The sequence below is a fragment of the Rattus norvegicus genome, chromosome 16, assembly GCF_021556685.1.
Source record: "Rattus norvegicus strain SHRSP/BbbUtx chromosome 16, alternate assembly SHRSP_T2T, whole genome shotgun sequence".
NCBI lineage: Eukaryota > Metazoa > Chordata > Mammalia > Rodentia > Muridae > Rattus > Rattus norvegicus.
In genome coordinates this window covers 26,221,333-26,234,997 of record NC_141549.1, presented here as the reverse complement: position 1 = coordinate 26,234,997, position 13,665 = coordinate 26,221,333, and the positions used below count along the sequence as shown (strand labels likewise).

Sequence of the window (13,665 nt, the reverse complement as noted above, 5' to 3'; positions counted from 1 at the left end):
AGTGCCATTTAAGTTGGCACTAACTAAGAATTTCAGAAAACTGTGTTGGTTAAATGAAAATGGCTCCCATACTTTTTTCTGTTTGAATAATTGTTAACCAGCTGCCTTAACTCTTTGTGAGAGATGAGAGGTGTGGCCTTTTAAAGGAGGGGCATCATGTTAATAGTCTTGGATGTGGATTCCTATAGCCATGCCCAGTGTATTTTCTACTTTCAACCTGAGGTTCCAGATGTAAGCTCTCAGTGCTTCCTGCTGCCCTGTGTTTATTGTGCCAGCACCATCTCTAACTGTGGATTTGTAAGCCCAATTTACTGCTTTCTTTTAAAACCTGCCTTGGCCATGTTATGTTTTATCACAGCAGTAGAAGGGTAACTGTATGAAAGTGTTCTGTGGAAGATCAGAATACTGATGTCTCTCCATCCAGGTACAGGAAACCAGGAAGGGGTGTGTTTTAACTGTAGCTCTAGAGCAGGTAGCATGAATACCATGACCTTGAGGGTAGAAGAGATCCGAAGATGACGAGTGTAGACTGCCATGAACAACCACATAAGGAACATTCTCATCTACTCCTTAACAGAGTTAGCAATATTAATTTATTCATTAGCTCTCTCTTTTATAGAAGATTGGAAAGCTAGCAATGATAATTCACAGGCACTGAGATTAAATGTATATGAGAATTTGTTAAAGATTCAATATGTATTATGATTATAGTATAAGAAGTAAATCAAAGTCAAAGTTCTTGTGACATCTACTGTCAACCAATGAATCAAATGAAAATTACATTTACTTAAAAAAATCGGGGGTATTCGTGAGGTTAGTCTGATAATGTGAGTGACTAAGTAGATTAAAATGCACTGTAACTCATGGAAATCAGACTGTCTTAGCCTCCAAGTGCTTGCATTAACATTTGTGCTACTGTTCTTGGCAATGTTCGTTACTGAAAATGATTATGGGCACCAAAATAGAATTTCACTTGTATTTCATGTATATGGGTTTTTTTTCCTGTTTATGTGACTTTTCCCCATTCCTGCCTGGTAAATTTTTGCCTGACTAGGGAGGTGAACAGCTTTTCTCTGAACCTCTAAAACTGGAATTAGAGGTAGATGTGAGCTACTCTTATGTTGCTGGAAATGAAACCTGGATGCTCTCAAAAAATCTACAGTGTTCTCAGCTGCTCATGTGTTTTCCATCCCAAGGTATATATATATATTTCCTCTCCAAAGCTGCTAGGTCATTAGAAGGGTTATTCCCCTACTGTCCTTTCATTCATTTGCAAGTCAGAGAATCAGCCTACTGGAAGAATAAACCCCCTAATTGGCAATTTAGTGCATTGTGATCACACCTGAAATTATATACACACAATCAATAACAACAATAACAACAGCAACAACATCAACAAATGACTCAGCTGGTTGTAGTCTTATATGTATGCTTACTCATAGGCCTATGGGGGGCGAGAGGAGAAGGAGACCAAGCAAGATTCTATTGTCAAGGTCTCATTTATTGGGGTGAACGTTCCAGCTTTTAAGGCTTTCAGGTAGGGGGAGTGTCCTTTGTGAAACACAAAGGATGGAGGGATGAGGATATAGTCAGTGATAGCAGGAGGCAAAGAGGTCAGGCGGTAGACGATGAGGTCATGCGGTGGAGACACCGGGTGTTGACTCAGGAGATAACTGGTATCTGCTCAAGCTGAGGCATCCCTTGAATGTTATCTTCCTGTGCTGTAAATTCATGGGAGAGGCTTTTGTCCAACAATCTCAAGACTTCATGGCAGTCATCTTAGGGGTGAATATCTGTGGCCAAACAGCCCAGAGTCACCTAGCCACTTTGCGCCATGGAGTCAAAAAGTGGCCAGGCTCAAATCCAATATGGCTCCCTACATTTCCCCCATTTTTCTTTATAAAAGACCATTAGCTGGAAGTAGTGGCCTAAGAGAGATTAGACATGCCTCACAGAGTGCCCAGCTCGGCCATGGCGAGCCACTCTTGCAGTTAGGACTGCACCCCAATGGCTAGGAATGAACTTATGCTGTAACACACCATACTGGGCTATACGTGTGTGTTTATTGGGGGAGAAACTGGGCCGAGGAGCATTTGACCAACCCATACGTTTAAACAGGGTGTAGCCACCTCTGTCTTAGGATCTACCTCTCGAACCCCAGCCTTATCTGTCATAGGATCACCTTGTTGCCCTCAAGGCTCCATGTCTTAGATTGGTCAAGGGTCAGAGGAAGTTGCCCGTCGTTGATGATGGCTACATTGGGTCATCTACTCATTCCTCTTATTTGAGCCCAGGGGCGAAAGAGTAGGGGCCAGATGGCATTAATATAAGAGATTGTGGAAATCGAGCCTCTCCTGATATGTTGTAGGCACCTCATCTTGTTCATTGTCTCTCTGGTTCTCCTCAGCTATTCTGGTCTCCAAGCAATGAATCGGAATTTCTAGGCAAAGCAGAATCTATTTGTGATTTAATAAAGCATATAAGTCGCTGAAAGGCCCAAGGACCAAAGGAAATCTACAAAAGTAGGCCCACAAGGGGTCCCAAAATTGAGGGCAACAGGGTAGAGAGCCATGGGGATGTAGAAAACCAGTTTTTGTAGCAAGACTCTTGTTGCTCTCTCTCTCCTTCGTTTTTCTAGGCTAACTCTCACCTTTTTTAGACTGTCTTCTACAAGTCCAGTCTTATCTACATAAGCACAGCATTCCTATTTTAAGGCTGCACAAAGTCCTCCTTGTTGTAGGAAGATTAAGTCTAGGCCTCTTCTATTTTGTAAGACTACTTCAGACAACGAGGCAACTGAATCTTTTAAGTTAGCTAATCCATCTCTTAATTCAGCAATATCCTTATCTATGGCTTCACTAAGCTGGTTATAGTATTGATGGGAGGTAACTAGGGAAGTGATGCCAGTGCCTGCACCCGCAGCCCCTAGTCCTAGGAGAACCGCGAGAGTGATGGCAGTTACTGGTTCTCTTTTTACTTTGTGGGGAAAGCCCTTTTCCTAGGATTTAAGAAAAGTCTCTGGCTCATGTATGCTGATTCTGGGGAGTAATTGTACTCATACACAATAATCGTGCTGCTGCAGGAACTCAGATATTATTACATAGGTAGTCAGCCCTGATGAACATGCCAGAGAAGTATGGTTTGGGGCGAGCAGGTACTCATGATGTTTATTAACAACCAAGGTATGGTTGTATATTTCTAACAGCTGGTGAGGATGGAGCATATGTTCTCCCAAAATATAACTTTCCACCCCAGATACCTCGGTGAGGGTAAATCCTAAAAAGTCTCCATCTTCTTTCAAGGGCACAGGAATGACTCCACGGTCCCGAACCAGGAGAGCTGAATCTTCATGCTCCCAGGATCAGCATGTCTCACCAGACACGCAGGCAGCTGGCACACTTCTGTAGCATCCTGTAGAAAAAAACACAAAGATTCCCTCTTCCACATAAAAATACCTGGACATGTTCATGCCAATATGTGGATCTTTCTATTTCACCTAGGCAGAAGTATGCCTAGTTGTAGGGTGCCATAAACTCAGAGTGTTCCTTGGCATCCAAATTTATAATTAATATAAAAGGAGTACTTTTAAATAATTGCATAGCATACAGGGATATAATTCCCCCTGTTTATTTATTAAGACATTGTTAATATATTATTTATTAAGACAAGTCCTCTAGGATTAAATTGAGGACACTGAGCACTTGTATTTATAAATAGACTTGTATATCAAATTACTGTCTCTAGCATTATTCTTTTGGATAATAAAGAATAATATTTTTTGAATAATTGTTCCTATGTAAGGCCTATAATCTGCCTGGTATCGTTGTCCTCCCTTGTTAAGGCAATCTAAGTCTAGGCAATCCAGTTTGAGTTCTTAAATGTTCTTGAGTAGTGTAACAGCTATTCCCCAAATGTTGAAGCTCATTTTGAGAGCAAAGGTTTGTAGTAAAAATTTCCAGATACACTGAAAGATTTAAAGTTTTAACTTCTTACATTGAAGAAGTGATGAAATTACATAATAAGGGTATTAGCCATTTTTTTAAATTATAAATAAGTTTGAGTTAGTCAATGTAACACTGGCAATCCTAAATCACAATCCTTAAGTTCTCCTTGTAACACCAGAGCACAACCACAACTTTGAAAGTCATCTGAGTTCTGAGTAAGACTAGGAAGCTTCCCTTGGGGCAGTAGAATTAGCATCAAAATACAGGTAACTTCAGGGCAAACCACAACTTTGGAAAGCAAAACTCAACCTCCAACAAACGATCTAGTCTCCAAGACACAGAGTCTATCCTTCATGCTACAAAGTTTGATTGCCAATTCCTACATATGAACGCACGATGGTGTGGTCTCCAATACCTCAACAAAGAGACATTGCCCTAAATTCTTTTAGAAGCCTGGTTTCTAGGATAAGAATTCCATAAAAATATTATCTCAATTTAGACCTGTTTCCCTAGGTTGGCTCATGCCAAATGTTGTCTAGAATGACTGTATCCAAATTACCAGTTTTATGTCAACTTTCTGTTACCAACGTTATAATTTTATAACCATCTCCAATAACCTAAAAGTCAATAATCTATGACCCAGGCATGTAGAGCATATTTATACATTTAAAACCAGTCAGAAACAAGATTGAAGTGGCTACACATGTCTTTAATATTTAGACCAAGCACCATTTTTACTTTTCTAGCTGTGATTTTAAGAGAAGCACCTTGTCACCTGCTAAGTCTAATAATAAGTCAGGGATTTTTCTAAGAGAAACAGCCATCAGCTCCCATACCATAGAAGCTGAGGGGCTGTTGGCGCCTTTAAGATCAGCTCCTGTAGACGCTCTGCCCCCAGGCAGCTTCTCCAGCTGACCTAGGCTCCTAGCTACAGGTACAGGGCTCCAAAGGCCCATTGAAACTGTTTTTTATTCATTTGTTCCCTTTTTTTGAAACGAGTTAAAACCAAATCAAGGTGTGAATGACTGGCAGATAAAGTTTTTACCATTTTTTCTTTTGAACATGAAACATAAAACATTTAAACAACAAGAAACAAAAACCACAGACATAAACTGACAGACATGGACAGCTTGGTGCACCAGACAATAGACATACAGGGGAAAAACTAGATGGTGTCCCACCGAAGGGACTCAGATATCCTACCTATGGAACCCAGAACCAGAAAGAAGCATTTCTCCAATAGGAGCCAGCAGAGAGGCAGGACATCTCCTGCCTTTCTTCTGTTACTAGGAGAGCTCTGTAAGTTTTTCTCTTTCTCCAAAGCATCCATGGAGAGTCTGGGAGGACTCTTTTTCCCAAACCCATTCTCTCTCATGTCTAGGGTGTAAACTATCTCTAATCAGGTCCAAAGACTAAAACATAACTCTAAAAGAACGCATACATAAAAACAATTTACCATTACCTTGTCCCTTTTTTATTACAAGTTTTACTCAAGCTAGTCCAAATCATCGAGGCCTTTTCTAGCCCAACTTACCCCAATACATCCCTGTTTCTGTGCTGGCTTCCTCACCTTGAAACTCTTCTTATGCTGACTTGGCCTGAGCTGTGCTGTTGCCCACGCACAGCCTGCAGCTTGCTTGTTAGCAGGCCTGCACACTTGTCACCCTCAGCCCCACACTGCTTAAAATTAACCAGGGACATTTTTCATCAATAAAACAAAAGAATTTAGGACAGACCGGATAAACAGTTCTCTGCACCCAAATCCCGTGGGAGGGAGAGCTAAACCTTCAGAGAGGCAGACACGCCTGGGAAATCAGAAGAGACTGCACTCTGCACACATCTCTGACGCCAGAGGAAAACACCAAACGCCATCTGGAGCCCTGGTGCACTGAGGCTCCCGGAAATGGTGGCGCAGATCTTCCTGGTTGCTGCCACCGCGGAGAGCTCGTAGGCAGCACCCCACGAGCAAACTTGAGCCTCGGGACCACAGGTAAGACCAACTTTTCTGCTGCAAGTGACCTGCCTGGTGAACTCCAGACACAGGCCCACAGGAACAGTTGAAGGCCTGTAGATAGGAAAAACTACACGCCTGAAAGCAGAACACTCTGTCCCCATAACTGGCTGAAAGAAAACAGGAAAACAGGTCTACAGCACTCCTGACACACAGGCTTATAGGACAGTCCAGCCACTGTCAGAAATAGCAGAACAAAGTAACACTAGAGATAATCTGATGGCGAGAGGCCAGCGCAGGAACCCAAGCAACAGAAACCAGGACTACATGGCATCATCGGAGCCAAATTCTCCCACCAAAATAAACATGGAATATCCAAACACACCAGAAAAGCAAGATATAGTTTCAAAATCATATTTGATCAGGATGCTGGAGGACTTCAAGAAAGACGTGAAGAACTCCCTTAGAGAACAAGTAGAAGCCTACAGATAGGAATCGCAAAAATCCCTGAAAGAATTCCAGGAAATCATAAATAAACAAGTAGAAGCCCATAGAGAGGAGTCACAAAAATCCATGAAAGAAGTCTAGGAAATCATAAATAAACAAGTAGAAGCCCATAGAGAGGAGTCACAAAAATCCCTGAAAGAATTCCAGGAAAACACAAACAGTTGAAGGAATTAAAAATGGAAATAGAAGCAATCAAGAAAGAACACATGGAAACAACCCTGGATATAGAAAACCAAAAGAAGAGACAAGGAGCTGTAGATACGAGCTTCACCAACAGAATACAAGAGATGGAAGAGAGAATCTCAGGAGCAGAAGATTCCATAGAAATCATTGACTCAACTGTCAAAGATAATGTAAAGTGGAAAAAGCTACTGGTCACAAAACATACAGGAAATCCAGGACTCAATGAGAAGATCACACGTAAGGATAATAGGTGTAGCAGAGAGTGAAGACAGCCAGCTCAAAGGACGAGTAAATATCTTCAACAAAATCATAGACGAAAACTTCCCTAACCTAAAGAAAGCGATACCTATAGGCACACAAGAAGCCTACAGAACTCCAAATAGATTGGACCAGAAACGAAACACCTCCCGTCACATAATAGTCAAAACACCAAACGCACAAAATAAAGAAAGAATATTAAAAGCAGTAAGGGAAAAAGGTCAAGTAACATATAAAGGCAGACCTATCAGAATTACACCAGGCTTTCCGCCAGAAACTATGAAAGCCAGAAGATCCTGGACAGATGTCATACAGACCCTAAGAGAACACAAATGCCAGCCCAGGTTACTGTATCCTGCAAAACTCTCAATTAACATAGATGGAGAAACCAAGATAATCCATGACAAAACCAAATTTACACAATATCTTTCTACAAATCCAGCACTACAAAGGATAATAAATGGTAAAGCCCAACATAAGGAGGCAAGCTATACCCTAGAAGAAGCAAGAAACTAATCGTCTTGGCAACAAAACAAAGAGAATGAAAGCACACAAACATAACCTCACATCCAAATATGAATATAACAGGAAGCAATAATCACTATTCCTTAATATCTCTCAACATCAATGGCCTCAACTCCCCAATAAAAAGACATAGATTAATAAACTGGATATGCAATGAGGACCCTGCATTCTGCTGCCTACAGGAAACACACCTCAGAGACAAAGACAGACACTACCTCAGAGTGAAAGGCTGGAAAACAACTTTCTAAGCAAATGGTCAGAAGAAGCAAGCTGGAGTAGCCATTCTAATATCAAATAAAATCAATTTTCAACTAAAAGTCATCAAAAAAGATAAGGAAGGACACTTCATATTCATCAAAGGAAAAATCCACCAAGATGAACTCTCAATCCTAAATATCTATGCCCCAAATACAAGGGCACCTACATACGTAAAAGAAACATTACTAAAGCTCAAAACACACATTGCACCTCAAACAATAATAGTAGGACACCCCACTGTCATCAATGGACAGATCATGGAAACAGAAATTAAACAGAGACGTAGACAGACTAAGAGAAGTCATGAGCCAAATGGACTTAACAGATATTTATAGAACATTCTACCCTAAAGCAAAAGGATATACCTTCTTCTCAGCTCCTCATGGTACTTTCTCCAAAATTGACCATACAATTGGTCAAAAAACGGGCCTCAACAGGTACAGAAAGATAGAAATAATCCCATGCATGCTATCGGACCACCACGGCCTAAAACTGGTCTTCAATAACAATATGGGAAGAATGCCCACATATACGTGGAAATTGAACAATTCTCTACTCAATGATAACCTGGTAAAGGAAGAAATAAAGAAAGAAATTAAAGACTTCTGAGAATTTACTGAAAATGAAGGTACAACATACCCAAATTTATGGGACACAATGAAAGCTGTGCTAAGAGGAAAACTCATAACGCTGAGTGCCTGCAGAAAGAAACAGGAAAGAGTATATGTCAGCAGCTTGACAGCACACCTAAAAGCTCTAGAACAAAAAGAAGCAAACACACCCAGGAGGAGTAGAAGCCAGGAAATAATCAAACTGAGAGCTGAAATCAACCAGGTAGAAACAAAAAGGACCATAGAAAGTATCAACAGAACCAGAAGTTGGTTCTTTGAGAAAACCAACAAGATAGATAAACCCTTAGCCAGACTAATGAGAGGACACAGAGAGTGTATCCAAATTAACAAAATCAGAAATGAAAAGGGAGACATAACTACAGATTCGGAGGAAATTCAAAAAATCATCAGATCTTAGTATAAAAGCCTATATTCAACAAAACTTGAAAATCTGCAGGAAATGGACAATTTCCTAGACATATACCAGGTACCAAAGTTAAATCAGGAACAGATAAAGCAGTTAAACAACCCCATAACTCCTAAGAAACTAGAAGCAGTCATTAAAGGTCTCCCAACCAAAAAGAGACCAGGTCCAGATGGGTTTAGTGCAGAATTCTATCAGACCTTCATAGAAGACCTCGTACCAATATTATCCAAACTATTCCACAAAATTGAAAGAGATGGAGCACTACCAAATTCCTTCTTTGAAGCCCCAATTACTCTTACACCTAAACCACACAAAGACCCAACAAATAAAGAGAACTTCAGACCAATTTCCCTTATGAATATAGACACAAAAATACTCAATAAAATTCTGGCAAACGGAATCCAAGAGCACATCAAAACAATAATCCACCATGATCAAGTAGGCTTCATCCCAGGCATGCAAGGATGGTTTAATATACGGAAAACCATCAATGTGATCCATTATATAAACAAACTGAAAGAACAAAACAACATGATCATTTCATTAGATGCTGAGAAAGCATTTGACAAAATTCAACACCCCTTCAGGATAAAAGTCTGGGAAAGAATAGGAATTCAAGGCCTATACCTAAAAATAGTAAAAGCCATATACAGCAAACCAGTTGTTAACATTAAATTAAATGGAGAGAAATTTGAAGCAATCCCACTAAAATCAGGGACTAGACAAGGCTGCCACTCTCTCCCTACTTATTCAATATAGATCTTGAAGTTCTAGCCAGAGCAATCAGACAACAAAAGGAGGTCAAGTGGATACAGATGGGAAAAGAAGAAGTCAAAATATCACTATTTGAAGATGATATGATAGTATATTTAAGTGATCCCAAAAGTTCCACCAGAGAACTACTAAAGCTGATAAACAACTTCAGCAAAGTGGCTGGGTATAAAATTAACTCAAATGAATCAGTAGCCTTCCTCTACACAAAAGAGAAACAAGACGAGAAAGAAATTAGGGAAATGACACCCTTCATAATAGACCCAAATAATATAAAGTACCTCGGTGTGACTTTAACCAAGCAAGGAAAAGATTTGTACAATAAGAACTTCAAGACTGTGAAGAAAGAAATTGAAGAAGACCTCAGAAGATGGAAAGATCTCCCATGCTCATGGATTGGCAGGATTAATATAGTGAAAATGGCCATTTTACCAAAAGCGATCTACAGATTCAATGCAATCCCCATCAAAATACCAATCCAATTCTTCAAAGAGTTAGACAGAACAATTTACAAATTCATCTGGAATAACAAAAAACCCAGGATAGCTAAAACTATCCTCAACAATAAAAGGACTTCAGGGGGAATCACTATCCCTGAACTCAAGCAGTATTACAGAGCAATAGTGATAAAAACTGCATGGTATTGGTACAGAGACAGACAGATAGACCAATGGAACAGAATTGAAGACCCAGAAATGAACCCACAGACCTATGGGCACTTGATTTTTGACAAAGGAGCCAAAACCATCCAATGGAAAAAAGATAGCATTTTCAGCAAATGGTGGTGGTTCAACTGGAGGTCAACATGTAGAAGAATGCAGATCGATCCATGCTTATCACCATGTAGAAAGTTTAAGTCCAAGTGGATCAAGGACCTCCACATCAAACCAGACACACTCAAACTAATAGAAGAAAAACTAGGGAAGCATCTGGAACACATGGGCACTGGAAAAAATTTCCTGAACAAAACACCAATGGCTTACGCTCTAAGATCAAGAATGTACAAATGGGATCTCATAAAACTGCAAAGCTTCTGTAAGGCAAAGGATACTGTGGTTAGGGCAAAATGGCAACCAAGAGATTGGGAAAAGATCTTTACCAATCCTACAACACATAGAGGGCTTATATCCAAAATAGACAAAGAACTCAAGAAGTTAGACCGCAGGGAGACAAATAACCCTATTAAAAAATGGGGTTCAGAGCTAAAGAAAGAATTCACAGCTGAGGAATGCCGAATGGCTGGGAAACAACTAAAGAAATGTTCAACATCTTTAGTCATAAGGGAAATGCAAATCAAAACAACCCTGAGATTTCACTTCACACTAGTCAGAATGGCTAAGATCAAAAACTCAGGTGACAGGAAATGCTGGCGAGGATGTGGAGGGGGAACACTCCTCCATTGTTGGTGGGATTGCAGACTGGTACAACCATTCTGGAAATCAGTTTGGAGGTTCCTCAGAAAATTGGACATTGAACTGCCTGAGGATCCAGCTATACCTCTCTTGGGCATATACCCAAAGATGCCCCAACCTATAAAAAAGACATGTGCTCCACTATGTTCATCGTAGCCTTATGTATAATAGCCAGAAGCTGGAAAGAACCCAGATGCCCTTCAACAGAGGAATGGATACAGAAAATGTGGTACATCTACACAATGGAATATTACTCACCTATCAAAAACAATGACTTTATGAAATTCGTAGGCAAATGGATGGAATTGGAAAATATCATCCTGAGTGAGGTAACACAATCACAGAAAAACACACATGGCATGCACTCATTGATAAGTGGCTATTAGACCAAATGCTTGAATTACCCTAGATGCCTAGAACAAATGAAACTCAAGACAGATGATCAAAATGTGAATGCTTCACTCCTTCTTTAAAAGGGGAACAAGAATATCCTTGGCAGGGAATAGAGAGGCAAAGTTTAAAACAGAGGCAAAAGGAACACCCATTCAGAGCCTGCCCCACATGTGGCCCACACATATACAGCCATCTAGTTAGACAAGATGGATGAAGTAAAGAAGTGAAGGCCGACAGGAGTCGGATGTAGATCTCTCGTGAGAGACACAGCCAGAATACAGCAAACACAGAGGCGCATGCCAGCAGCAAACCACTGAATTGAGAATAAGACCCCCGTTGAAGGAATCAGAGAAAGAACTGGAAGAGCTTGAAGGGGCTCGAGACCCCATATGTACAACAATGCCAAGCAACCAGAGCTTCCAGGGACTAAGCCACTACCTAAAGACTATACATGGACTGACCCTGGACTCTGACCTCATAGGTAGCAATAAATATCCTAGTAAGAGCACCAGTGGAAGGGGAAGCCCTAGGTTCTGCTAAGACTGAACCCCCAGTGAACTAGATTGTTGGGGGGAGGGCGACAAGGGGGGGGAGTATGGGGAGGGGATTGCCCATAAAGAAGGGGAGTGGGAGGGGGACGTTTGCCCGGAAACCGGGAAAGGGAATAACACTGGAAATGTATACAAGAAATACTCAAGTTAATTAAAAAAAAAGAACTTGATTAAATCCTTTTTCTTCACTCTTAATCCTCTCTCCCTGAGTGAGTGCTTGATCTCTCCTATGAAACAAGCCTCCTTAGACTGTACCTTCCCCACGGCGATGGGACGACACTTATTCGACCGGTCTTACCTCCCTCTCTTCACATAAATTCTTCTTGTCACATAATCCTCAACACACTAAATGCAAAGAACAGAGAAAGAATATTAAAAGCTGCAAGGGAAAAGGGCCACATAACATAAAAAGGCAGACCTGTCAGAATTACACCAGACTTCTCAACAGAGACTATGAAAGCCTGAAGAGCCTGGTCAGAGGTCATGCAGACTCTAAGAGAACACAAATGCCAGCCCAGGCTACTGTACCCAGCAAAACTCTTAATCAATATAGGTGGAGAAACTAGAATATTCCAGGAGAAAACTAAATTCAAACAGTATCTATCTACTAATCCAGGACAACAGAGAATCCTGTAAGGAAAAGTTTAATATAAGGAAGATACCTATAACAAAGAAAAGACAACATATTAAACATCTCACAGCAAAGCCTAAAGGAGAAAACCCCAAACACATAAAAAATACTTACAATAGCAAATATAACAGGAACCAACAGTCATCTGGTTTTAATGTCTCTCAATATTAATGAACTCAACTCACCTATAAAACGACATAAGCTGTGTGATGGGCTACACAAACAATATCAAGCATTTTGCTGCATATAAGAAGCACACCTCATTAACGTAGACAGACACTATTTCAGAATAAAAGGATGGCAACAGTTCTACCGAGGGAATGGGCTCAAAAAACAACCTGGAGTTGCCATCCTAAAATACAATAAAATAGACTTTCAACTGAAAGTTATAAGTATGATGAACAAAGACACTCATATTTCATTAAAGGGAAAATCCCCCAAGAGAAAATTAAGAATTCTGAATATCTATGACCTGAATGCAAGGGCATTCCCATTAAAAATAAAAACCTTACACAGGATGACATTTTCCAGTTCCATCCATTTGCCTATGATTTTCATAAAGTTGTTGTTTTTTTCCCACTGTTCAATTTTGATTTTTACTTTTTATCTTTACTAACTTGAGTATTTCTTATTTACATTTTGATTGTTATTCCCTTTCCGGTTTCTGGACCCATAACCTGTCCCCCTCCTCTTCTATATGGGAGTTCCCCTCCCCATCCTCCCCCCATTACTACCCTCTCCCCAAGAATCACGTTCACTGGGGGTTCAGTCTTGACAGGACCAAGGGAGTCCCCTTCCACTGGTGATCTAACTAGGATATTCATTGCTCCCTATGAGGTTGGAGCCCAGGGTCAGTCCATGTATAGTCTTTGGGTAGTGGCTTACTCCCTGGAAGCTCTGATTGGTTGGCATTATTGCTCATATGGGGTCTCGAGCCCCTTCAAGCTCTTCCAGTCCTTTCTCTGATTCCTTCAACGGAGGTCCTGTTCTCAGTTCAGTGGTTTGCTGCTGGCATTCGCCTATGTATTTGCTGTATTCTGGCTTTGTCTCTCAGGAAAGATCTACATCCTGTTCCTGTCGGCCTGCACTTCTTTCCTTCATCCATCTTATCTAAATGGTTGGCTGTATGTGTATGGGCCACATGTGGGGCAGGCTCTGAATGGGTGTTCCTTCTGCCTCTGTTTTAAACTTTGCCTCCCTATTCCCTGCCAAGGGTATTCTTGTTCCCCTTTTAAAGAAGGAG

At 40.7% G+C, this 13,665-nt stretch overlaps 1 long non-coding RNA gene across 1 annotated transcript in view; it reads right to left on the bottom strand.

The window, feature by feature from the left end:
• Nucleotides 1-1,483: 1,483 nt before the first annotated feature.
• LOC148000496 (uncharacterized) overlaps nt 1,484-13,665 on the bottom strand; it is a 107,993-nt gene continuing 95,811 nt past the window's right edge. The window contains exons 3-4 of the long non-coding RNA XR_015639751.1: nt 3,260-3,411; nt 1,484-1,721 (exon numbers count right to left, since the gene is read on the bottom strand). This is a non-coding gene — a long non-coding RNA (uncharacterized LOC148000496). The remainder of the gene's footprint in view (nt 1,722-3,259; nt 3,412-13,665) is intronic.